Source organism: Leptinotarsa decemlineata, unplaced genomic scaffold (assembly GCF_025532065.1).
Source record: "Leptinotarsa decemlineata unplaced genomic scaffold, Ldec_3_MD MMD2_tig00026307_RagTag_RagTag, whole genome shotgun sequence".
In the NCBI taxonomy this organism is placed as follows: domain Eukaryota; kingdom Metazoa; phylum Arthropoda; class Insecta; order Coleoptera; family Chrysomelidae; genus Leptinotarsa; species Leptinotarsa decemlineata.
In genome coordinates this window covers 484,351-511,468 of record NW_027412681.1, presented here as the reverse complement: position 1 = coordinate 511,468, position 27,118 = coordinate 484,351, and the positions used below count along the sequence as shown (strand labels likewise).

The 27,118-nt window shown below is 35.8% G+C and overlaps 1 protein-coding gene across 5 annotated transcripts in view; it reads right to left on the bottom strand.

Moving 5' to 3' along the window:
- Positions 1-27,118, bottom strand: part of Hr3 (nuclear hormone receptor 3 ROR-beta) — a 242,447-nt gene that overhangs the window by 102,839 nt on the left and 112,490 nt on the right. Inside the window, exon 1 of one of the 5 annotated variants that reach the window (XM_074181393.1) lies at positions 3,859-4,052. The exons of 2 other annotated variants lie outside the window; for them this stretch is intronic. The gene's annotated coding sequence lies outside the window, so the exon portion shown is untranslated. Of the gene's footprint in view, positions 1-3,858; positions 4,053-27,118 lie in introns of those variants that run through there. 2 more of the 5 variants (XM_074181400.1, XM_074181399.1) reach the window with 2 other exon arrangements.

Sequence of the window (27,118 nt, the reverse complement as noted above, 5' to 3'; positions counted from 1 at the left end):
AGGAACATTGGTTTAGGAGAAAATTCAAGGAAGCCGCATACATGTTGTCCAACAACGTATTCAGCCAAGCCAGCGTAGAAATACGCAGCATATGGAAACCCATCATCAAGCGAAAAATGGCCAACTCCCGCCAAAACGGTCATCTTCCACGGAACCAGTGAAGCGGAAAATGGAAAGCGGGGATGAGTGAAAGTACTCGAACGACCTATAAATAGTCATCTCTCGGAGGAATCAGTCCAGTCATCACCCGAAGACGATTGTAGATACTAATAATCGAAACGTCTTGAACTAACGTGACTTGGAATCTCTCCACTTTTTATTTTTATTTTCTTTTTTCATTTCTTTATTTTTATTTATTCAATTGTTCTATTTTTACTTGTATTTTATTTCACTATTATTTCATTTCAGGTTTATTTTGGTTAATAAAATTGTTATTTTCAGCTATTCATTTTCAATTCTTCTTTCTTAGTTGTTTCAGAGATTTCAAATAATTTTATATAGTAGACAATGGAAGTCCGAACTAGTGAAATTCACGTCAATTTTAATTTCTAGGGTGACTAATTTTGATATGGAAATCATACCCAAAATTTCATATTTTTTTCAATGGCATGGGAGGTCAAGAGATATATCATTTAAAAGATCTTTTGTCCCTCTATTACTTCTGTATTTTTTTCGTAATTGGTTCATTCGTTACTGAGAAATGTTGAACTGGTTCATATCGATTTAGCGTGTTTAAGTGATTGTTGAGTTCTTCTTCACAATTATGCCTGGCAATAGAATTTCAGTGTTCCACAGTGCGAAACTTGTGGCTCCGCATCAAATCGCAAACTCATTCAAGAAGGACGTTTGGTCGACTAATTTCCAGTACCACAATACGGCGAAGACTTACTAGAACCAATTTGCAATCCAGTGGGCCATTAAGAATACCCAGGCACAGGAACACAGAGACTGGCTTTTAGCTCAGTGGCGAAATGTCCTTTTTTCGGACGAAACCAGATTTGGTTTAGTTAGTGATAGTCGGCGAAGAGTTTGTAGAGGGCCAGGGCAACAAGAAAGACTACCTTTTGCTAGAGAAGTAGTTCCATACCAAGGAGGTTCAGTAATGTTTTGGGGAGGCATGGTCTTTGTAAGCAGCTTATTTCCATTCCAGATATGATGACAGGGGATAGATATGTTCGAGACATCATTAAACCCATTACTTTTTCTGTTCGAAATTGAATTGGAGCCAATTTCATTTTCATGGATGGCAATGCTAGTACAAAATGCACTAAAGATTGAAAATATTCAAAAATTACCGTGGCCAGCAAATTCACCAGACATGAATCCCATTGAGTACATGTGGGATTTCGTTAAACGGACAATCTCAAACAGAATTAATCCTCCTAGCACCCTCCTGAAACTCACACTCGCGGCCCAAGAAGAATGGAACAACAACCTGATGGATTTCATTAACGCCCTTATGGTTTCCATGCACAGGTGAGTTAACACCTTACTACAGAACAGGGGAGAACACACCGAATATTAATGCATTTTTGATTTCGCTCTAAAATGGTTTTCTTCTAGATTTTAGATTCTGGTAATCATTTTGTTGTACACTATTTTTCGTTTGTATTTTTTTCTTGTTCAGTTGAAATTAAATTAAGCCAATTTGCGTTGGTTACATAACCAAATTAATAGACTTTGTAATACACTTCTTGACTTGATGATAGTGTCTCATTTAGAAAAACATAAGGTGGTCCAAGTCACATCCTTGTAACATGCGTATTCAAATTTCGTTTCTATTCATCAAGTTTATTCACAGAACGAAACGCTTTCTTTTATGAAAGAATTCGATATTTAATGTAGATTTCGAAATAATCTAAAGAATAACAACACTTTCTTTTTAGTTATGATTAATGATCGTGACATACAGTGTGTCTCACTTCTCATGGAAACACCTCCGTATCTTCCGTAATATTGGAGATAGAACGATGAAACTCTCAGAACTATGGAAATGCTCAAAATGCACCTACCACCTGAATGGGGTTGGCCAAAGTGATATACACTGTCCGCTACTCGCGATGGAACACCCCATTTTTACGGTAAAACATATTAGGGGGCAAAATAGGCTCAAAATTCCTTCAGATTCGTGATCAGGACTGCCAACTTACTACGATTACACTTTTTTCCTGAAAAAATTTCAGTCCTGAAAAATCCGAATTTGTTTCACTTCTCATGGAAACACCCCCGTATCTTCCGTAATAATTGAAGTAGATTTTTTTTTGGTTTTGACATCAAAACATGAACGAAATTGTTTAGGAGAAGCTCGACTTTTGTTTTCACATAAATAATTTATTTTTTATTTTGTTGTCAGGAATATTCATTCTCAATAAGAGAAAAAATGGTAATTTTGTAAGAGGAACGGAAACATGTAATCAGTGAGGTTTTAGGATGGTTAATGTTAGATCATATTCTCATTTTCCCATCATTTAAAAAAAACAAGGATATTTTGTAGCGAAAAATGTCATGTAGTTCAAAATTCTTCAGAAGTACTACTTTCAAAATCATATTTTCAATTAAAAAACAAAACAATCAATTTTCAGGAAAAAAGTGTATTTGTAGTAAGTTGGTAGTCCTGATCACGAATCTGAAGAAATTTTGAGCCTATTTTGCCCCCTAATATGTTGTACCGTAAAAATGGGGTGTTCCATCGCGAGTGGCGGACAGTGTATATCACTTTGGCCACCCCCATTCAGGTGGTAGGTGCATTTTGAGCATTTCCATCAGTCCTGAGAGTTTCATCGTTCTACCTCAAATATTACGGAAGATAGGGGGGTGTTTCCATGAGAAGTGAGACACACTGTATACAATTAGCTCGTAGAGTTAGAGATATGATTTTCACGTAGGCTATTCTGAAAATATGTATCAAAAAATGTTTTAACTGATCTAGAACTGATCTGAAAAGAAATGCGTATGAGAGTTATATTGAATTTTTTTATGATTATTTTGAAAAACAAAAAATTAAGTGATTTTTTCAGATTTCATGAGATCATACAAAAATATACGGAGTCAACAGGTTGATAAGCCAGCTATTTTTTATAATCATGCATAAAAGTTTGTTTATGAATTTCTTTTGCAAAAAAAACTCCGTAACAAAGTTTAGTTAATTGAGAAACCTTTAGAACTAATAATCTCAATCAAATTTAACAGTTTTCAAACAGAAACTGATCAGGAATTCTTCGTATCTGTTTTACACTAAATAAACAGCTTTTGAATATTGAAACCGAAATAAAATAGATTTGTTTTGATTCTACCGTTTCCAATATAAATTACAATGCGATTGAAAAATATTTTTTTTCGTTGAAAAACGATTCCGTTTAGCATCCCAAAATCAAATCATACATCTTTGTCACCTGAAAAGTCTGAGTAAAATTTATTTAATTATTTAAAAAAGGCAACAAGTACTTTCTTTTGAAAAATTCAACTGTTTTAAAAATCTTACGTGACTAAAAATATTAATAATTCCGATTTCCATAATATATTACTGAAAAACATCAAGTTTTGGTAGTGGGTCCCATTTTTTAAAGACTTACCAATATTTGGAGAAGTTGAGTTGTTTATTTAGAAAAGAATAATAAAATATGTGTAAATATAAAATTAATTGGGCACATCGAAATACGCAATAGCATTTACACATTCTGAATGAGATTCAAATTGAACTTTTCAAACATTTCTATCAATGATATCAAAATTAAATCGATTTTTTGTGATTTCTCAGGCAAATTAGCAACACCGTCATAGCACAGTGCCCACCGCCTTCAATTTCCGCAACACCCTGTAGCCAATTGCATAACAAAACATTAACCAGTAATTACACACCTACCAATCGATACGAAATCTTAGATAATCCAAAGAAGATAAACGAAAACCCTCGCACAGATCACTTGTCGCTATTTTTTTTTCACTCGCGTCTCGACGATTTCTTTTTTCATTCGTATCTTCGTCGGCGTGAAGAGCCCCGAAAATGTGAAGAACACACCACGCCGCTGTCTTGTCTACACTGACAGCGAATGGACGATTAATACAAGTAGAAAGCGGGCATGCAAGGATCCAACCGGCGCATGTCTATCTGCTGGTTAACTAACTGTACTTTTTTCTTTTTCTCGATTTCGGGGTCCCGTTGGAGAGACGCTGGTTGGGTGGGTGCGTTGAGAAGAGGTTTTTTACCGGTGGGTTGCGAGCAGTGTTACCAATGTGTGAGAAAGCCCTTGCATTGAATCCACACTAACTGCCTCAGAATTATACACACACATCGAAAAAGTCTAGAGATATTTTTGTAACATACTAAATATTATAAAAAAAATGCATGAGGTCGTTTAATTTCGATTAAATTGGTACACTCGACCACCCTGTAGATTTCTATGGGTTGAATAAAGCCTGCAAAAACGGTAACTAATCTTTTATCAAGTTTTTTACAAACTGTAGGTTTTCGGCTAAAATGAATAATCTGAAAGTGTCGAGTTTGTACATTCTATGCAGTTCTTGCTCAGCAATTGAACTGGAAATATTGTGCTTTAACATGGAACGCCATCACTTACCATTGGCTGAGATGAATAGAGTTGTAGGGCTTCTTCAAGGTGGCATGCGACAAAATGATGTAGCTCTTCGTTTGGGGGTCTCCCAAAGTGTTATCAGTCGATTGTGGCGGCGTTTCCGTGAAACTGGCAGTCCAGCCGAACAACATCCAGGGCGAGGACGCGCTACAACTGCAGTTCAAGACCGATTTTTGGTCTTAACCGCAAGAAGACAACCGACAATCACAGCACCTGAGTTGGTTAACGTGTTGCAGCAGACGCACCAGGTAACCATTGGTCGTGATACTGTCAGAAATCGATTGCATGAAGCAGATCTCCACAACAGAAGGCCACTTAGATGTCCACCTTTGTCGAGAGGCAATCGCGGTAGAAGATTAGAGTGGTGTCAAGAACATCAAAACTGGGATGCAAATGATTGGGCCACAGTTTTGTTCACAGACGAATCCAGATATGGATTTCATCCAGATTCTCATCGAGTAAGACTGTGGAGACGACCTGGAAATAATGAACGTTTGAGACACGTCCAGGAAGTCCACACATACAGAGGTGGTACAGTAATGCTATGGGGCGGAATCATGATCGGCGGCAGAACCGATCTCGTTTTTCCAAATCGCTACCTCACAGCTCGACAGTACCTCGACACCATTCTTCTACCTTTCGTCCGTCCATTTGCTGGTGCTGTTGGTGAAAACTTCCACCTAATGCACGATAATGCTCGTCCACATGTCGCGCGTCTAGTGACTGACTGGCTCACCAACGAAGGAGTTGATGTATTGCCATGGCCAACACAATCACTGGACCTGAATCCCATCGAGCATGTGTGGGACATGCTTCAACGGAGAATTACTCCGCATATGGGGAACATTCACACAACGTTTCAATTGAGAGAGCTTTTAATCGCTGAATGGGCAAATGTACCTCAACAAGACATTGACAATCTCATTTTGTCGATGCACGATAGATGTAGGGCCGTAATAAACCAGCGTGGAGGCCATACTTTGTACTGATTCCATTTTTTTTTGTATTATGATTTTTTTCGGGGTGCCAAAGAAGAGTCATATTTTTTTTAGTTCTGCTTATATGCGCACTCAGTATTTTTGACCATTTAATAAATTTTGTTGTAAGTTACATTCGTTTAATAATCACCCGTCAACTTTTTTTTCCCAAAAGCGATCTAAAAAAAAAGTATTGCCATTTTTTAAAATATCCCTAGACTTTTCCGATGTGTGTATACATATATGCTGAACTGGTTTTTCCGGGTATTTGATCCGTGTATGTGATATTATCTCTAATTTCAATCTAATCTAATTTTCAATTAGAGATAATATCACATACACGGATCAAATACCCGGAAAAACCAGACTTTATTCAGGGTCATGTGTAAAATTTTGTAGACGTCCCTGGAAGATGCAAAGATGCAAAGATCTGTATTGAAGGCGATTGATCATTTACTGTTATTGAATAATAATGAAAATCACCTGTTTAGATTTTCTATGTTCTTAAAAAATATGGTATGCTTGTTCAAGTCAAATAACTTGATTCAATAACACAAATTAAAACTAAACACTATGCTTTAGCAATATAATTATCGCACTTATTCCTCTTGTTTACTATCGCTTGTCTGCGTTCTGAACTGATCTAAACTACCTAGGCATCCAGACACCGTCGTATATTTATACTACATCCGAACATTCTGGTATCTTCTCAGACATAGAACTGGACATGAAACTGCCTGATATTTTTTTGTATAGCTTGAATTTTTGTACCGTTTATGAATTTTTTTCATTATAATTTTCGAGGTATTACTGCTCTGATGATTAAAAATTGAAATGAATGAGATACAATACACTTGAAATATCACACAGAAGATTTATCAAATTGTGAGAATTCCAAAAATTGGAACGACATACTAATTGTTCTATTTCTGTTTCCGTGAATGATATATGTGCCATCTCCGGTTAACTTTGATGGATTAATGGAATAAGCAAGCTAGAATAATCAGTTTTGATGTCGATCGTTCCAAACCGCAAAAAAAAATTCACCGCCTTCTTCACCACACGTTACATTTACATTCTCATTCATTTACTGATATACTAGGTGACTTCACAAGTTGTTACAAGTTGAATTGGAGGGGTTATATTTTCAGGAGTAATTAATTTTTATTAAATAAAGTTAAATCAAATAAGTGAATGAATGTCATTACGATGTCATCGAAGACATAAGCAGATCAAGCTTATTCCGTGACATTCAAAATCGTAATTCATAAATGAATTGTGTGTATTTTCTATAGTGTTATCCAATTTGGTACTGAACAGCCTTAGGGCAAGTGTCTTAAGACGAAACATCGATGTATACCAGTGAGGATGACAGTGTTCGATGTAAGTGCAATTTTTTACCATTCATTTAAAGTAGAACTCATGTGAATGATATCTGATTTTCATACCACAACGAATATTTGAAATACAAACTAAGTAGAGAAAACTATCTTCTGTATAATTCAGTGTTCATATAGAAGTATTTGTTTCGACAGGATTTTTTTCTTTCGTGTAATTCAATGTTTATATGAAAGTAGCTGTTTCAGGAGGACTTTCTTTCAGTTTGTGTCTAAAAGATACTTCTTTGCATGATCTACACATCCATGTATAGATTTACTTATTTTCAAATCGATTAGTTTCTTCCTTTCTTTGAAAGATTCCCTCATCCTTTTTTTGTATCAATATGGAGTAGTAGAAAGCCAAAAACTTTCTTTTCCAATTGTTACAAGTTGTTAAAAATTTTCAAGTAAAAAAAATGCTTCTTTGGAGTAGAAAAAACAACACTAATGATATCTTTCATCAATATCTTTAAATCAATAAATTGTTGATGAACATCAGTCACCACGATATATTATTTGAATTCGTATGTATTTATATATATTTCATTCGAACTGATAAAAAACAAGTTCAAAAAACTTGCCAGTATCTACCTACATACGTAGATATCTTCACTTTCACTCTGTTGGTAACTTTTTTTTGAAAAACTAAACTTTCGACAAGCTAACTTCAGGATTTCCTCTATGATCGCGACAGAGAACTGTCGTGCCAATAACGACCGTTCTCAAAGATGGCACGTGGAAGCGTGAAGCGTGTTTTAAAAAAATAAAGTCAAGTTTGGATAAATATTCAGAGAAAGACAAGTTCGATAATAGATTTCTTAATTTTATCCGAAGGCATTCCTAGACGAGGGCAACCAGTAACAAAAAATGTTTTTATGAACAAAAAAGTGAATGGGAAAACTTAGGGTGGCAGTGTTGCCTTGAGCGAGACAGCTACGCCCCCGGACGAAGTTCTGTTCACTATGAACAGTTGGAGTTTGGCCAAATGCGCTGAGAAGCAACAGCTATAGAAATTAAAGAAGAAGAAAAAGAAGCTAACTTCAGGGTGTGGGTTTTTAGTGACCGGACTTCGTAAAAATTTACTGTAATCATTTTTCCCTAAATCGCCAGAAGTATAACTTCCAAAACTAAGAAACGAAACAGTAAAAACACAATTTCATTCAATTTAATGTGCTAATAATATTTTAGTAAGTCAAAATTCTAGACGCCAAAACACACATTGAGCATACGTTTATTACAATACCAGGAAATTGTAAATTTAGAATGATAATGTTCAGTTTTGGAAGTCTACCGTTATGAAAATGATTTGTTTTGCTAACTATCCGTTTCTTGGCATGGCAAATACATCAATTCTGAGTTCTTCGATTCCTGATTTACCGGACAAATGTTGTAGCGTAGTCGATAAATGCGTCCAGGTAATAAAACCGTCAAGACAGTTTTATTATCTCGAGTACCTGTGAAAGTTGACTTTTGAGAAATTCTGATGTTTTCATAAACAAGAAGCAAGCCGCACTTTATTGCTTTACTGCTAATAAATTCAGTCGGATTTGCGCTGATTTTATGATAGGTTCGCAACTGTACAACACTTCACTTTCTTCCTTCGACCTGGTTTGGTCGCGATAAGGAAAGAAGTGATACTGTATGTTACTGTTGATGATTAATAGGTTAAAAGAAGAAAAATTAGTACAGTACGTTTAAATTATGAATGTACTGACTGTTACAGCCGACTCCATACAAACCAGTTTCGCTGTAATTTTACTAAAACATTATACCAACTATTTTCAAACAACAACGAATTGTTGCTGTTCAACCATAAAAAACCTGAGTTTATATGTCGATGTGTGACAAAATGGATGAAAAATGGCTCCATCATTTGACACTGGAATCAAAACAATCCTCACCTGAGTGCACTATACGTTGTGAATTGATTCCAAGGCATGCAAAATGCAACAGTCGTCTTAGTCCAGTCATTATAGTAAGTTCACCTCAGAATTCGAGATACCCAGCTGTAAGTCTGTAAATACTTGTATATTGACACCCTAAAAGTTGTCTCAAAACCTACATATGGTAGGGTGTAAGCAACTATTAAATTTCAAGGTCAAAGGTCACAAAAATCGGTTTTTTGCGCTTTTTTTGGAAATATCTCATTTCCTATGGGTTTTTTGCTATTTTTATTCATTGTCAATATTGTAGAATAAAAAATTCTCTACAAATTTTGTTTAAAAAAATTTTTCATACGGTGAACCGTTTTCGAGATAGAGGGCGGAGAGCGCGCGGTCACAGCATCACTTCAGGTCAACCGGTGCCTCCGGTCGAAAACGCGCCATATATAGTTGATGAACTATCGATAAATCAATGATTATAAATATTTGTCAATTTTTATCAACTATCATGATTTGAGTGTTGAAATTCGACATTGGTGCAGTTATAATTACTTTGAATTTTTGTCATCTCTTCAAAATGTGGCGTCTTTGGACAAGTACTAATAGTAATAACGAGTGTGATAACAACGCAGACTTTTTCCAGTGTAGTGATTCCAATAGCGATGGTGAACAATGCGAAAAAGAAAGTTAGTGAAGTGGTTTTGACAGCCTAGTTGAAAAAAACCAGACATCACCAGAAGATGGCAAATGAGACTTTGCCGAAACGTTGTGAAAATAATCCTTATGGGGAGAAAATACACAGAACACGGAGCGAAACCCGAGAAAACAGCTCATTATATATATATATATATATATATATATATATATATATATATATATATATATATATATATATATATATAATCTAGAAAGGTTAATGCAGTCAAGCTGCTGGAAATATATATATATATATATATATATATATATATATATATATATATATATATATATATGTATATATATATATATATATAATGGTGACACTGTATATATATATATATATATATATATATATACAGTGTCACCATTAAAGTGCGCACCATATGGGAAAAGTTTCAATGAAGTTTAACTTCGGCACTTGTTTGTGCTTTAAATTTAACTTAAAATGATGCGGCTAACTTCAGTGAATGAAAAATATCGGAAAACTATAGAGTAGACTCATAATTACATTATTTTTATGAATTCAGCACAAGTAAAACTGATAATTTTTATTTTATTGGAGCTTACTATATCTATTGCTACCTATTATTAATTTTCATGTGTTATTACCTGTAAAATATTTGGTTCTACCAACTTGAGTAAACTAATTAATATCAGAAAACCATAGAAAATACTCCTGACTAGCAGAAGTTGGTAGGTTTATTCACAAAATATCATGAAGACAGAATGAAATAATATATTACAGTACTCGTTTTTAGACAATTTGTACTGTAATAAGACACCCACCGGACTAATGACGTAAAATACCATTCGTCGATTAAATTGACGGGTGACGGGTCTCATACTAATTCACAAAAATTGACGAGCTCGAACATTTCAATACGCCTGTCTTTCCTTTGCCTCGCAACATTTCCTGGTGGAGGAAAATGCTCGTAAAATTATGAAACTACAAGGGACACTTATAGAAAACGTTGTTTACTTACTCATTCTGCGGTCATTGGCATCCGCATTTCGTACGATCTACATACTCATGTATGATTTAAAAATAGTTACAGCATAAGTAAACCATCGTGAATGCTCCTACATGCATTATTCATACGTTCGGGCGATTCCCAGTGATTGATGGAAGAAATAAAAGAAATGCAACTAACGGTTGTCGAATGTCAGATTTAGCTGTTTGTTGATGGACAACTGGTTGAAGTTATAACTGTGAAATGGGCAAATTTGGAGTCTAAATCGAACACTTCTCTTCGAAAGGGCGTTTATCTCACGGTAATAAGTAAGGCCATATATACAGGGTGTCAATTTGAGTCCACCAGACAGGGTAGTTTTCCAGACGTTTGGAAGGTTGTTAATATAATTCCAATTCCGAAAAAGATTGTACCTACCACGTTCAGTGACCTACGCCCTATCAAATAAGAGCTTTTCTTGAAGAACATCTAATACTCCCGTACGAGCAGTCTGGGTTCCACAAAAAACACGAAACACAGACTTGCCCTCTTGAAAGTAATCGACGATCTTGCGAGATTCAGAAATCAATCAAAAGTTACCATTTCAGTACTGCTTGATCAAAGTAAAGCTCTCAATTTAGTTAATTTCGATTTACTCATCAGCAAGCTCAAGTTTATAGGATTCGATGACGTTTCTCTTGAATGGATGACCAGCTATCTCTCAGGCCGATCACAGAGGGTCAAACTGGATGACTACGTATGGTCATCCCTAAAAGAAACAATCTCAGGTGTACCGCAGGGAAGTATTTTAGGGCTCTTGATGTTTTCAGTGTTTATTTTTGTTATTTTTGTTCACCCCACTTTCTTATCACATTGTCAAGTACATCAATACGCAGATGATACGGGGTGTTCCTTAAACACATGCTAATATTTAAGGAGGTGATTCTTAGACCCATTTTAAGAAAAAAACTTCCTATGGACGTATGTCCTAAACGCCTTAACTTTTGAAATACAGGGTGGCAAAGTTTTCAAAAATAATCAGTTTTTTAATAATAACTGAGATAATTTTGTGGACATCTTTGGCATATTTGGTACATATGTTCCATGCCTCAAGGCGCATTTTCTGATGTACACAAATTTGTATTTTTTCAAACAGTGGCATCCCTACGGGTTTCGCATTGAATATTTTTGGGGAAAAAGTACTACGCCAATGCTTTCTTTTCAAAATAAAATCATTTTTTAAATCCTCATTTATTTTTGAGAAAATTTGATCTCCTGGTATTTCTTTGTACGACGCATGATTTTCACTCAAAGAAATAAAAATCGACAGAAAGCAAATTAAGAAATTAGAAAGTTTCCAATTAAAAAACCTCAGTTCCAATAAACTCCGTGTAACTTCGTACAATTTTAATAATTTGGATAGAGTGATACGAAGTATGTTTCAATATTTAAAAATGTCGGACAATTCGAAGCTATAATTTCGGATTCATCCAAGGTTTTTCACTCGATCATACTTCGAAAGTTTCATATTAAAAGATTCAATACTGACACGAACTGAAATATGGCTACTTCAAAATCCCGAATCCCAAATCCAAATATCCATCCAACTTCAACAAACCCATACCCCAAACAGTCTGATAAAGAAACATATCACCTAAAATTTTTCCTTCCTAATATCCATGGCGTTACCGACGAAGTGAGTTGAATTTTGTAGCCGATATAAAAACAGTATTCACATCCAAAAATCAAATTTCCACTTTTCTACGAGCATCTAAGGACACCATAATGAAGCACAGGTCATATAGGAAATACTATGTTCCACCTGCTCAAGAAGTTATATCGGCCAGACCAACAGACGAATCTCCAACAGAGTCTATGAACACAAGCTTGCATTCCTCAAAACAGATTCAGTCGAATCTTCGGGAAGCGTGCTACGCAATAAGCTTCGAAAACACCAAAACCATCGCCAGGATAATTCGCAAAACTACTGAAATTGGAAAACGTTCCAACTGCCCCAACAAACGAAATGATTCACAAAGATTACCTCCTCCCTGAAGGTCACTACTGTCACGCACGCTCCCACTATAGATTTCCCCCTTCACTTGTCCAGGGACATAAATACCAGACCAAACCAAAGCCTGTGGACCCATAGTCAACGCTTGGGAGTAGGTAGACTGGGACCCTTGCAAAGATCAGTCACGAGCCTTGGGGAGTAGGCAGATTGAAATCTCGGCGTCAAGTCATAACACCCTTAAAGCATGTCACTACCAGAGGAGTAGGCAGATTGAGATCTCAGTGTAGTCATACCAAAACATTGAACAACTGAAATACCAGACCCATACATATATATGATAATCTGAAGTCCGTACATTCAGTTTTCAACCCTATCCAATCTTAAATTTCAAATCAATTGGTCTATAAGTGCACTAGTCAGAGGACATCATGGCTTGTGGACTAAAATCCCTTCTATGGAAGTTCCCTGTCTAATTGTTCGCACCTACTCCTTTTTGGTATTCTGGTTTAGTGAGTTGAGAAGCCACTGGTTAAAATTCAAGAGTCTGTGTCTCAAAAAAGTTTTTATTATTCTGCTTTCAAGAGATTTCTGTTATTCTCTCCACTGTTACTGGTATCACTACTCCAGGGAACCTTCTTTGTATTCACCTTCTAAAATAATAGCTTTCGCCCTTTCTCATGTACCAAACTTTCTCGGGATATCATCTAATCCTACATTCCTCCTAGCTCATTCACAACCTCAACAGTATCTTTATCAATCCGCTGGCATATTTTGTCTTTCCCTGACTTGACAGTTCCATAGCCTCACTCACTCGACTCTTCAGCAGTTCACCCTCCTTCCACCTCTACTATCTTTCCTTCCACACCACAAAATGTTTATATCTACACGCCCCTTCCATATAAATTGCATTTCTGTTGAAATGAGCCACTTTGAGTAAGTTATTTGATATTGAATCTGTAAAAAAATCGCCGTGAAACACGCTAGCTTTGCTTTTTATTCGTAAAATCCCATCCCATGCATCAATAATGCCATCCAGTTAGCCATTCCATTGCGTAGTACCAGTGCGTTAGTGTCTTGATGCAAACTTTACAGGTTGATGAATTGGAAGGAGAGGTCCTACAGAATGAACATCCAGATCCCCCTATTTGCCTTCACTGGGCTTTTTTCAGTGGGTATGGTTGAAATCAACGCAGCAACTACTGTAGATAATTCACGGAAAGGAATTACCAGGTACTGTAGGGTACCATCGCCTGATACCAATCAGAATGTATCTAGATCCAGATCCGGACATATCCAGATAAACTAACCCCAAACTCATCATCAGTCTCTTTGCCATTCTTTTATCCTCCCAATGACCATACTCTAAACATCCTCCAGCCTGAGCTCTGCTCTGCAACTTGCATTTCATTGAAGTAGGAGGTTAACCAGTTTTTAATTTCCATATTTCTCCACGACGCTGGGGAAGAGGATTTGAGGCTTTGGATCCTAGACAGGCGTTACCCTTTATGACCCGTCCTCATTTTTTCCTTTAACCACTCGTACCTCTTGTAGAAAAGTAGAGGAAACTCATGCGTCCCTCTTGTCTTCGTCTTCCTCCTCCTACCTTCCACTTTACCCAGTAGCAACAGCATCCTTTAAATATGCCAATGTGTAGCCAAACTCCACCTCCATCTTTATTCTTTCAATTTATTCTGGCGCAATTATACTGCGCAACCTCTGCTGCAGGCTACCAGTGATGCATAAATCCTACATAATACAAATAAAACAGAACACTGAGTCATATACAAATGCAATACGTATATATATACAGACGGCTCAAGAACCAAAGAATGCTCAGGATGTGGAAAGTACTCCAGATCCTTAAGCCTAAGGATTAAGTGGGAAATGGGTGGTCCAAACAGAACTGGCTGGTATCTCATCCGCCACAAAAGAAATAACCAGGAAAGGAATTTCTGGCAGAAACAACAATCTGCACTGACAGCAGACAAGCCCTATTATCCTTGAACAGGATGCAGGATGTGTGAACAGGAAGATGAGACTGTCCTATGCGAGTGCCCGGAGTTATCGTCGGCGAGTCTTGGCCTACACCTGCTGATATAAAGGAAATGTCTCCCAGAGACCTGTCTACCTTCCTAGAAAGGACAGGATGGACGATGACCTAGGAGGACAACTCCTCTGGAGGATGTACAATGGGTCACATGTGGCCTAAATGATGTGGGCCTACACTCACCCTCCCTACTCTACAGATACAGAGATTCTTCTGTCTCACCCTCAATCACAGCTTCCATTGTCTCCATTTCCTCTCCTCCTCTCCAAGCACTGGGTTATATCAATCTGTCATTGAAATCTTGCTGTCTCAGGACTTTTGACTTATACTAAATAATGTCTTTACATGGTTCTAACTACCTTCTGACCCATTTTGGTAATCTTAAGGTTCTCTGCAACTATGTTCCAATTTGTGACACTGTGTCTTTTCTGTCCTTCGTAACTATAAACGCCACAACGCCCGATCGAAGAACTGGCCGATGGTATTAATGAAAAGGACGGTGAATATAGCGTATGAGATATGGTTGTATATCTGTTGGGATTACGTATTTCAACGGCCGCCGTACAAGCTGACCTATTCATAAACTAAACGCAATGTGTGTACCTTTGAGAGTTATTGGAGAAGAAGAATGTTTATGTCTCGATGGGGACATAATTCTGTAAGTTTTTTCATAGCGGATTCCATACGTTCGGAGCTCGAGGCGATTGTATGGTCTCTTTATTTTTCGAAAAGGTAAGAGGGATTATTTTTTTAGGAAAAGAACTTTAACCACTCCAACTTGTGATAACGAACACTTTTGTCGCACCAAAACACGATTTCCCGACGCGCGTTTTGCTAACCTAGTTAGCATCATCAGGAGATGACTGAAACTAAATCCTAACAACCTAGTTGAAGCTGTTTATGCACATTGGAAAGAACTACTACCTTTGCTAGGGACTCTTAGTATAAGTCATTATGGAAGCGTATCTCAATTCATAAAGCTCAATCAATATTTGCAGCTCTGAACTTCCAGAGACTTCAAGAAACATGTTATCCTGCAGCGGTCCTAGCATTTCTCACTTATTCTGTAGCCGTTCTCTAAGACAGTTGAGCTACACAATCTGGCAATAACTTCAATTACTACAAAATGGCGGAACTTTTAATAATTATAATAATAATAATAATATTTATTCATCCATGTTTCATACAAAATAGAATTAACATCTTGAAGGTAATGATGAATAAATTGCGAATCCACTGAGGGTTTAACCCTGTGTGTGGTTAAATTAACAAATACAATTAATAAAATATTGTTACATATAACACAATTACAGTTACTCATATAAAACAATTTGTTGTAATAGCTAAAAAAAATATAATAAAATATCAATGCCATACATTCCCGCATTGATAGACAAAATCAAAGGTTACAAAAAAATTTAGAAACAAACAAACACATACAGACAAATCACAGAAGTTCATACTTGTTTGTGAGGATAACAGATACTAAAGTTTTACACAATATACATAGGTATTGATGAACTAAGGGGATACAAATATTGACTAAATTTACAATATGAAATATATAAAATACAATAATATACAAGTATTGAGTACAAGGCAGAAAAGGCCAAGTTCATATTTAAGTAGCATGAGGTTCAAATTTCATTATTAACAACTGTTTATCTTTTGTCTTATGTTATTCAATCAAATTAAATTATGAACACTTTCTCTAGGTAAGTTCTTTATAAATCTAACTAGTTTACTTTTGAATTGGTTGATACATTGACATTTAACTACATAATATGAGGTAATAAGCTTGAGGTGAGTTCAGAAGATGCCCGAAATAGTTGTCTTGAACTTCTTGACATATGAACAGCCTATCTGACATTTTATGCTGAACATTTTCGAACACAGTAACGTCAATATCTCTACAAAGATTTATTATTCTCTGCCGTATATCCAATACTGAAGTCAGTTTCGTACACCTTTTGCTTCGAATAGCCCCATAAAAAATCCGAAGGTGTCAAATCTGGCGAGCGGGCTGGCCATTCTGTACGTCCTCGACGGCCGGAAAAAGTAGAATCCAAATAGTTTCTTACTTGTCTGGAGTAATGTGGTAGTGTTCCATCTTCTTGGAATGCATTATCCATATCGAATTCATAACGATTCGCTTTGACGATTTCAGTGATGGGAAGATCAACAGTAGTTTCCAGCATATTCAAATACAGTTGCCCTATTAAATTTTCATCAATGTATAGAGGTCCTACAATATGGTTTCCCAATATTCCTGCCTTAATGTTAACTTTTTCTGGATATTGGGTATGTGTTTCCCAGAAAACGTGAGAGTTAGTGTCACTCCAAGAACGGCAATTTTGTTTGTGAACATTGCCGTTTGAAAAAATGTACATTCGTCACTAAAACAAATATTGTGGAGATAGGTAGGATGCCTTGCAATGGTTTCCGTTATGATTTCGCAGAATTCTGGTTCTTCGGTCAGGGTCATCTTCAGTTAATTCGTGTACCATTTTAATTTTGTATGGATGATACCTATTCCTCTTCAAAAGTCTCCACACAGTAGAAGGTGACTCCTCACAAACATACGCGTCGGAATAAGTAGACTGGGGGCTTTTTGTTATGTACACCACCGGTAGTTGTGAATTTGGACACAAGTTCCTTCAACTATTTTCTACAGATGGGACGATTCGGAAAACGTTCATTGAAAATCCTTTCGGTCTCGTGAAAGTTACGCGTCGCACCGTAAATAAAAATTGCTTCAATTTTTTCTTCCAATGGAAGAGAATTGACCATTTTTGAGATTGTTGACGTGATACCTTTCTACTAGTAAAATCGAAAACTAAATGAGAATATTCTAACTGAACAATGATGTTCATTGTCGTACTGACATTTTTTGTCGTTTTTATGAACAAAAAATAACTTAATAAACCTCATCGGGTTGTTGGAAGTGCCGTATGGCAATTTGTTTCCAGGAAATTATTAAATGTTCCGCCATTTTGTAGTAGGTGAAGATAACAACTTCATATTTTAGGGTTGTGAAGTGCCCTTTCAATTTAATTTTCTTCCCAGCTGGCGCCCAGTAGCCATTTTGAGAGCTTCATCTGTCAATTTCACTTGAAAATAAAGTACTCATGCATTAATTTCATTATCCCAAATTTCAATTTTTTTGAGTTGACCCCTTCAAAAGATAAAAGGTGGGGGGAACATTAAAGAAATGCACTGTATAATACATTCCAATGTTGTACTTTCCAATGATTGTGCTTGCTGAAATTTGTCGTTATTCTGATAATGAAATTCGTTTAATTTTAGGATTGATATTTTGTTAAAGATCATCATTCCTATTATCAAACTTATGGTTAAAAAATGGAAATTCATCAATGAGGTTTTGACTGATAACAAGATTTGTTTTACCTTTCCTAAACTAGTTTTCGCTTTCCTAAACTAGTTTTTGCTTTTAGCTTCTCCTCGTAGAACAGCTGTAAATGAGTTTCACCGATCAGAGTATCGCAAATCGCAACGTGATCTTTAATCGAATGTAATCAAATAAATAAGCGGTATTGAATTTAGTGCCATATACGATCGCAACAGATTACGTAACTCCTGTCGCTGCCGATAACCAAGTTTGTATGCGAATATACACCATTCGGTGTTAGATTGTCTCGAATTATGGAGGCACAGCAACTGCCGTTTTCTATTTTCTTATTTTGGAAGCGATTAAAATAACTCCTACGTCGATCGGGAAAAATACGCCGCTGCAAAAATTTTATAACCATTCAAGAGCTACCTCTCCAATATACTTAAGTATGTAAACATTGATGACGTTTTGAGTGATACACTAGAAACTGTTCATCAGGGGCAGAGGTAAAATATTGGGCTTCGCAGATAATACACTCATTTTTACTAGGCAAATAGCTGGGAGAAACTGGAATATGTAGCTAAATCAGATCTGGTTTTGATTATAAATTGGCCTTACAGTTGCAATAATTCTAGCAAACCTTGTTTTTCACAACTGAAAATTGATCAATATGTAATACTTCCCGAAGCTAAAGTGAAATACTAAGGACTAAGGATAGATTCACATCTTAAATGGGATGCTCATATTCAGTATATTTGTAATAAGTTAATTTTTTAATTTTTAATTTTTGGTAAAAATATTAACGAACTCCAACCTCGGATATTCACGTTAAGATTAGGTTGATTAGTTTTATTGCTATTAACCTTACTTACTATTAACTCAATTAGTTAGTTCGACAATGCTTTAGGCATATTGTTTATCAAAAGAAATGATTAACTCTTAAAAGAAAAAAAAGACTGACATTTTTCAAGTTTTTTACGATTCGGCAACGTCTGAAATTTTACTATCAGTTGGGCAACTCAGTAAATGAAATTTTACTAGCTTCATTGTAGTCCGGTCAAATTAGAATAAAAAATAAGAATGAAGGTACATAAATTTACAACAAGCTGCAAATGCGTGTAATTGTTCAAAACATAGTTACAAATAAGATTTTAAAATTCCGAATGATTGCGATGCCTGGAAAAAAATTTACTCGAGGTCAAAGGTCAAACATCTCGAAAAAAATTCGTTTTTCGCGATTTTCAGGAAAACGGTAAGTTTTATCATAACATAACCTCAGATAAAAATTGTAGATCATAAAATTCTCTATAATGTATCAATACTTTTTTTTCTTAGAGCCACCGTTTCTGAGATACGACGTGGCAAAAAGTTGTAAAAATTGTAATCGTCATTACACAATACTAATACGAAATACATCATTGACGGTGGATACTTACTACATCGTGTTGTCTGGGATAGCATTTAGCATTATTTTAGATAAATACGTTCAGTATGTACGTAGACATTTTGGTGCCAGAATTACGGTCGTATTTGATGGCTATGATGATTGCATGAGAAATATTAAAGCTGCAGAACAACGTCGTCGAACTTTAGCAACATCTTCATCTTCCGATATTCTATTTGATGAACTTATGGCAGTTCCTACCAGTCAACAGAAATTTCTTGCAGATACTCACAACAAATCTCGGTTCATTTCAATGTTGAAGGATAAGTTCATTGGGGAAAATATATTGGTTAAACAGGCTAATAACTATGCCAACGTACTGATTATTTATTGAACAGCTATAGAGCAATTTAATTTGACAAATACAACTATTGTTGTTGGTGAAGATGTAGACTTACTCGTACTTCTTATTTGTATTGTATTTTTGACTCGTTGTATCTCAGAAAAGGTGGCTCTAAGAAAAAAAAAATAAATACCGATACATTTTTTGTGGAGAATTTCATGGTTTACAATTTTTATCTGAGGTTATTTTATGATAAAACTCACCGTTTTCCTGAAAATCGCGAAAAACCAATTTTTTTCGAGATTTTTCACCTTTGACCTCGAATACATTTTTTTCCAGGCATCGCAATCATTCGGAATTTTAAAATCTTATTTTTAACTATGTTTTGAACAATTACACGCGTTTGCAGCTTGTTGTAAATTTATGTACATTCCAATGTCTAGATTGACCGGATTATTGCTGTTGAATGCATTTCATTGTGTTGTTATGTTAGATATACAAAATTACCAAAAATGACGTCATTCTCTTCTTTCTGTGAATATCCTATAGTGAGTCAGTCACCTGAGCTACGGAATTGCTTATTGGGGAGAAACCTACCATACTCCCCTTCGGCCTCTTGAGGTGCTCCAAAACAGGTTCCGAAACCCGCCGATACCAACTGTGGCGAAATATTTCAAAATCACAAAATTTTCTTTAGGCACTGTATCAGCGTTTTCCATTTATAATGAGCATTCATTACTGTTTTATATTAGGAAACAGACTATAACTGCAGTATTATTCCCAAAGGCTTCAAAATTCCCATCGCAGCGTTTCGTGACTGCGTATTTTTCTCTAATAAGCTTTTCTTGAGATGGGTTTTATGCCGAACTCAATATTTATTACCATATTTGTGCTAGAATAAAATGTTTGAAGTGTTTGAAATATCTGAAGAAGTGGTGGCGTATCATTTTTGTGAAGGTCCTACAAATAATTCATTGACAGGCTTTTAAGTATGATGACAAATATTTATTAAACATCAGAAGCGGTATTTATCTGCACTTCAAAGATACTGAATATCACAGCGACAATTTGTGGCCAAAATCCATTCAAAAACCGTTCAAAAGTTCCCTTGGAATCCTTTATCTCTCTTATAGTTTAGCACCTGATTTCGACTCTCAACTATAGTATATCCATACATGCAATATGCGAATTTTGGTAACGTACGTAAAGCGAAAGGAATTCGACACCTTCACTTAGTCACCGGGCCGGGTTGGTTGAACCGAAGTCGTTGAACCTTCCAAAATCTGAACCTAGGCACTATAAAACAAACGACGAACGGTTTATAGTCGGAGCAAAGGAGCTCTCCAAAGCGAATAGCGTTTGAAAAGCAAATGACGGGACGGTAGAAGAAAGTTTTATACGTGTGCTTGTGTGATCGTTCTAGCTGCTGAAAAATGTTGGTATGTCATTTGTTCGGACATATGTCATTCCATTCTCCCATCATAAATAGCTGAACATATCTCTCATTCAGAAAGTTTATTTTGCAATTCCTTCAATACTCTATTAGATTCGGTTTTTAATGGTCTCTTTCACAGGAGTTCAAAACCTAACAAGAACTTCAGAAAGTCAAATTAGTCGAATAAGATGAAGTCTGTGATTCCTACTGAATAGGCTTTCAAATCCAGGGCTCTACTTGATTGAAGTGAATCCTTAGTTCCCATCTCGAACAAATTGAAAATCAGAGGCATCGACAGAAAGTTGTGAAATAATGGCTTGCTACCTCGAAACTAAGTAGGCCAGACTGATAGATGAACATCCAACAGAGCATACGAACATCAATGCTGGTGTTCCCCAAGGATCCTTATCGTCTCCAACCCTCTTTTCCTTGTGTACCAACGACTTATATGTTACATGTTTAAAAAACATGTTTAGAATATGTTTTTTCTTTAACCAGCTGTCTCATCCCTACGAAAGACAACCCTCAGAAGTCTGAACGTGTGCGAGCTAAGGACTAACGAGGTCTCACCTTTTAACGTGTGATTCCTAACACGTGTTGGACGATAGCAAGTGAAAATCGATCGTTCAGCCTGCGGCTTGAACCACCGACTAACACGGCGGTCGATTGAGGGAGTGATCAAAGCATCTACGTCGAACCGACCGGCTGTTTCACATACAAGATCATATCGAAGCTGTAGCCGTTTTTATAGGAAACTTAAAAATGTCTTAGACTCTATGAATTTGTCTTCGACGAAACCATGTTTGGTTGAATAAATAAATGAAAGACTATATTTTACAACAAGAAAAATCGGTTGGATATTGAAGAGTCTATCAGAGGACACAATAAACATTTTTGACCGTATACGAAAACAAATAGAAAAAACGATAAACAGTCAACAATATAACCAGTACGGAAGATATTTTTTGAGTCCTTTCTCAATATTTCGTATGAAAGTGATCAAGATATCAATATTTAATATATACTATGTGTGAGCCAGATAATACACGGCGAATTTTGTCGGATGGTTAAAAAACTAGCTGGTATTCACAGAATATCTCCATATCTTACTGAAGGACGTTTCCAGTTACTTTGTTTCCTTTTTAATCTATCTTTGAAAACTGTCAAAACAGTAGACTAAATATTACTTGAGATATAAAGCTACAGAAACACATAACATTTAAAAGGACAGAACTTTTCAAACAAACTGATAGACGCTCCTCAGTCTTTTTCCAGATCCAAGAAAGACAATGCTACTAAAGAACTAAAAAGACAATGCTACTAAAGAACTAAACAGAGCGTTACTTTGTTGAAAAGACTTCAACTTAAAACCTTCGTTGCCTCGACTAATAGTCATCGATTGCCCAATATTCGCCTATTTTTTCGTATCTAATCAATTTCTCGCCATTACCGCGAATAATTATACACAGCTTGAATTTGTTCAGCGATTTGCCAAAGGTCATTCGCTTTCAAAAGATCGATAATACACCGTGGACCAAGAAAACCTTGCCACACACACAAGTTGTTGAATGGTTGATGATTCTGTTTACAAAGAATTGATTGCGTGAAACTTGATATAGAAGTAGCTGAAATGGTTATTTAGAATTGATCATTTCAGAAGTTGAATAGTTTGGTCCTTCCAGCCGGATATTTCAGTCCTTCGGGCCGGATATTGTATAGATGAGAATATTCAGTTGCATATTTCTTGAACGTTTCGTCAAGTAACAACCTCGAGCATTTCTATATCAAAAAGGAATTGAATTAACGAAGCTCTCTCTCACAATCCAATGAGCTGATGATTATGTATGAAAACGCGAAGAGTGGACGCTTCAATAATAACTCTGATGCCAGCAATTGAAATTGTTTCATCATCGTTGAGATTTTTAATTAACTCGAGATTACCTGATATTCCACGCTATAATCATGTGTTTTATTTCGAATTTTATGTAACGTTTACTCAATTAACGATCTACTTACGGATAGAATTGATGGCCGTCGATCGGTCAGTCGTGGAACTCACCTGAAAAAAAAAAATCTGTCAGTAACAGGTTACAGAATTCGTCAATTGAAGAAAAAGGTTTCTTATTTCCCCTGCTTCGTACCAAAACTTGGAGTAACAAAAATCATGACTTCAAAAGCACGATAATAGAATGTACGAGAAATAGCAAATGATTATTTTGTTACAAAAACAATGTTATTTATTCAGTGGAACAATTCAACCAATACATCGAATAATGAAAGTGAAGCACCTGAAAAAAAATCAACTTCAGAATCGTCACAGGAAATATATTTGGAGATACAAGTATTACCAGGGTGGTCCCATAAGTACCCGGCCTGACCTAGAGATGGCGGTAGTTGATTGAAAAATATCACAGTATTAGAAAGTGCACAGTCTATGAAGCGTGTGTTCCAAGTTTGAAGACGCTGCGTTGTTTAGTATTCCTTTGGAACAAAGAAAAATTAATACGTTGGGAAAGTTAGTTGAAAACAATAAAAACAAAACTTACAAATTCGAAAAATCAGGAGTATATGAATCAAAGTGTGGAACGTGTCCTAAGGTATACATTGGTATATACAGGGTGTAACTAAATAAGTGTAAAACATTTAAGGACGTGATTCCTCATCGAAAAAAGGGTAGGATCTTTCATATAAAGAAATTTCATTTCATTGAAGGGGGTACATAAAATTTGTATAACAATTTTTTTCACAAGCACTAAAAAAGTTGCAATATTGAAATTAACCTGACGTTTTGTACTACCAAGAAGACACTTAGCCAGAAACTTATTTGGTTTACCCCATGGTTGTAAGGGGTGGAAAACGCAACCCCTAAAATTTATTTCCAATGTTACTTTTTGTCTTATTATTTGTTTACCATTCAAAAATTCATTTTCGATAGCCTGTTTCATTCTAAACAAAAAATGTATCTTGCGTTTTTTGCCCAAAATAAACCAGTTCGCAGTAAAAAATTATTTTACGAACAACTACGGAGATACATTGTCATAAATGCGAAAATACGAAACAAGTAGGTCGCTATTAGCGATAGTGACAATTAAATTGGTATGACGCTGTCAGTTTGTGAATTTTCGAAATTGAATTAATACTAATTGTGTGTTGTTGTTCTGTTCTTAATTTGTTACTTTAATAATTCAATTGTTATTAAAATAGCATACACAAATGGGGAAATGGCTGATATGCATTACGTTTACGGTCTGTCGCAGGGGAATGGGTTAGAAGCTTCTAGAAGATATGCTGAAATGTATCCTCAACGGCAGCATCCTTCACATAGAATATTTGCTAGACTTCATCAACGATTACGAGAATATGGTTCATTTGACAAAAGAACGCAGGATTGTCGTCGCCATCGAGAAATACGAACATCACAGCTTGAGGAAGCAGTACTTAATTTGATTGAAGAACAACCTACTACCAGTACTAGAAAGATTGCTTTCCAGCTAAATGTTGATCATATGACGGTATTTCGCTCGGTATTTGGCGGTATTTGGCCCGCTCGATCCCCGGATCTCAATCCTCTCGATTTCTCTATTTGGGGCCATTTACAGCATTTGGTTTATCGTACTCCTGTTCGCGATGTAGAGGACTTGAGAAACCGCATCATCGATGTGTGCCGGGTAATCAGAGAGACTCCAGGAATATTTGAGCGAATACGTGGCTCAATGCGCCGACGTCTAGACGCATGTGTAATGTCTGAAGGTAGATATATTGAACATCTACTATGATTTCTACATGTTGTGTGTTTTGTTATTAATGAATTAGTTTTGTTCATCACCCTTCAATCGTTTAATGTAGGTACTAACTACAGAATAACATTAAATCCAGTTCGCATTTATGACGATGTATCTCTGTAGTTGTTCGTAAAATAATGTTTTGCTACGAACTGGTTTATTTTATGCAAAAAACACAAGAGACATTTTTTGTTTAGAATGAGACAGGCTATTGGAAATGAATTTTTAAATGGTAAACAAATAATAAGACAAAAAGTTACGTTGGAAATAAATTTTAGGGGTTGCGTTTTCCACCAAATGAGGTACTAGCTAAGTGTCTTTTTGGTAGTACAAAACGTCAGGTCAATTTCAATATTGCAACTTTTTCAGTGCTTGTGAAAAAAATTGTTATACAAATTTTAGGTACCCCCTTCATGGGGCTGTATCTCAACAAGGAATGCGCCAATGAAGTTTCTTTGTATGAAAGATCCTATCTTTTTTTCGATGAGGAATCACCTCCTTGAATATTTTACACTTATTCAGTTACACCCTGTATATGTAAATAAGAACACAAGTTCAACATATTCAAATCATCTTTTTGAAGAAAAATCACATCTTTATTAAGGAGTTCGAAATTTTACACATAGAAAATAAAGGTTTGAAACTGAATCATTTGGAAGTAATAGAAATTAATAAAAAGTTGTAGAGGTCTAAGTAATTTGATGAAGGTAGTCTAAATTGTAGTTACCTGTGGCTGTAGGATATGAAATTACTATGGATCTTCATAAAGTAACGGCCGAATCACTCAGAAAAAAAAGAGCTTCATTATTTTTATAATGTTTTCATTGTTAAAATTATAATAATAATCAATTTCTTCCGTGAATAATTAAAAAAAAACCTCAACCAAAGCATTTATACATTTCGTCAATATTTTTTTTAACTGTTGTTCAAATAGGAAGTATTAAATTATAGCAAAGACACCCACTACCTGTTCCCTGTTCTCACTACAATAGGAACCCCTCTGTGGAAAATCCGCCCCGTTTTTTGTAGCCGATCTTCAAAGTACCGTAATCTTGTTTATTGTCGTCACCCCTCAGTCGGAAGGTTTGCAGGTTAGTGTTTGGTCGGGCCTTTCTTCCAACCATCTAAAAGGATCATGATGAATTTCTTGAGCTATCACTCTTTTGCATTTGATTACTTTTGCTACTGTTTTGAGCCGCTGGAGAGCTACCGGATTTGGATTGTTTCTTAGAAATATGTTGAAATTAGGTTAGAAAATACTGGGTCCAGCATAAAAAGTTTCTATAAGAAAATTAATGTATTTCACTGTTGATAAAAAAATTATGAGCGATTGAAAAGGGTTTTCATACAACTGTAATGTTGTTGAAAAAATGTTTACCTTGTAGATAGAAAATAAGTCCAACTGGCTACTTCACCAAAATATTGATTATAACAAGTTTTCAACAATAAACCTGAAATAAACGACAACACAGCTTTTTAACAATGAAGAGAATAAGCCAAATCAAATCGAAAATACAATTTGACTAAGCTATAACTTAATGTCGCATAGACGTGCGCCAGGTCGATCTTCAGCTAATGTTTTTAATAAATAAATATTTAAATACAATATCTAAAAATTATTCTCAGCCAACTACACACACAGTGAGTTCTGGTGAATGTCTGCCGAAAAACAACTACTTTCCCGGCTAATAACACGCAGGATATTGTTTTGAAACGCTTAACAGAGGAGTGTTGAAGCGTAAATTCGTCATCTGCGCCAAAATAAGTCATAGCCCGGTACGGAAATCTAAAAACTCTACCAGAATCCATTGTAATACCTTTATCTTCAGCTACCACACACGTTATTAAATTTCCTTGACGTGAAGACAAATAGGATTTTGTCGAGTAAGTAAAAAATGTGCTAATATGAGGCTCAGTATTTATCGATATGCTTTTGTATACATTCATCAAACCCGAAGAAGCGTTGCATTTTTTATGCCCAGCCTCAGGTAGCTTCTCGAAGAAAACGAGGAAGGAACAAAAGACGCCCGCTTTTTCCCACGAATCATGCTAAGTAATTATTATTGTTGAGTATACGAGGAAGTTTTGAGATGAATTCGATACTGCACAGATGGTTGATACCACATGAAAGGAAGCACATGGTGCACCTTGCGATAGCCTAACAGTAAATCAGGACCGGTGGATTTTTCAACACCTTGCACGGCATTGGCGGTTCATCTATATCTACAAAGGTGAGAACTGAGAATTGATAAACTTTCAAATGTATTGTTTAGTAAATAGT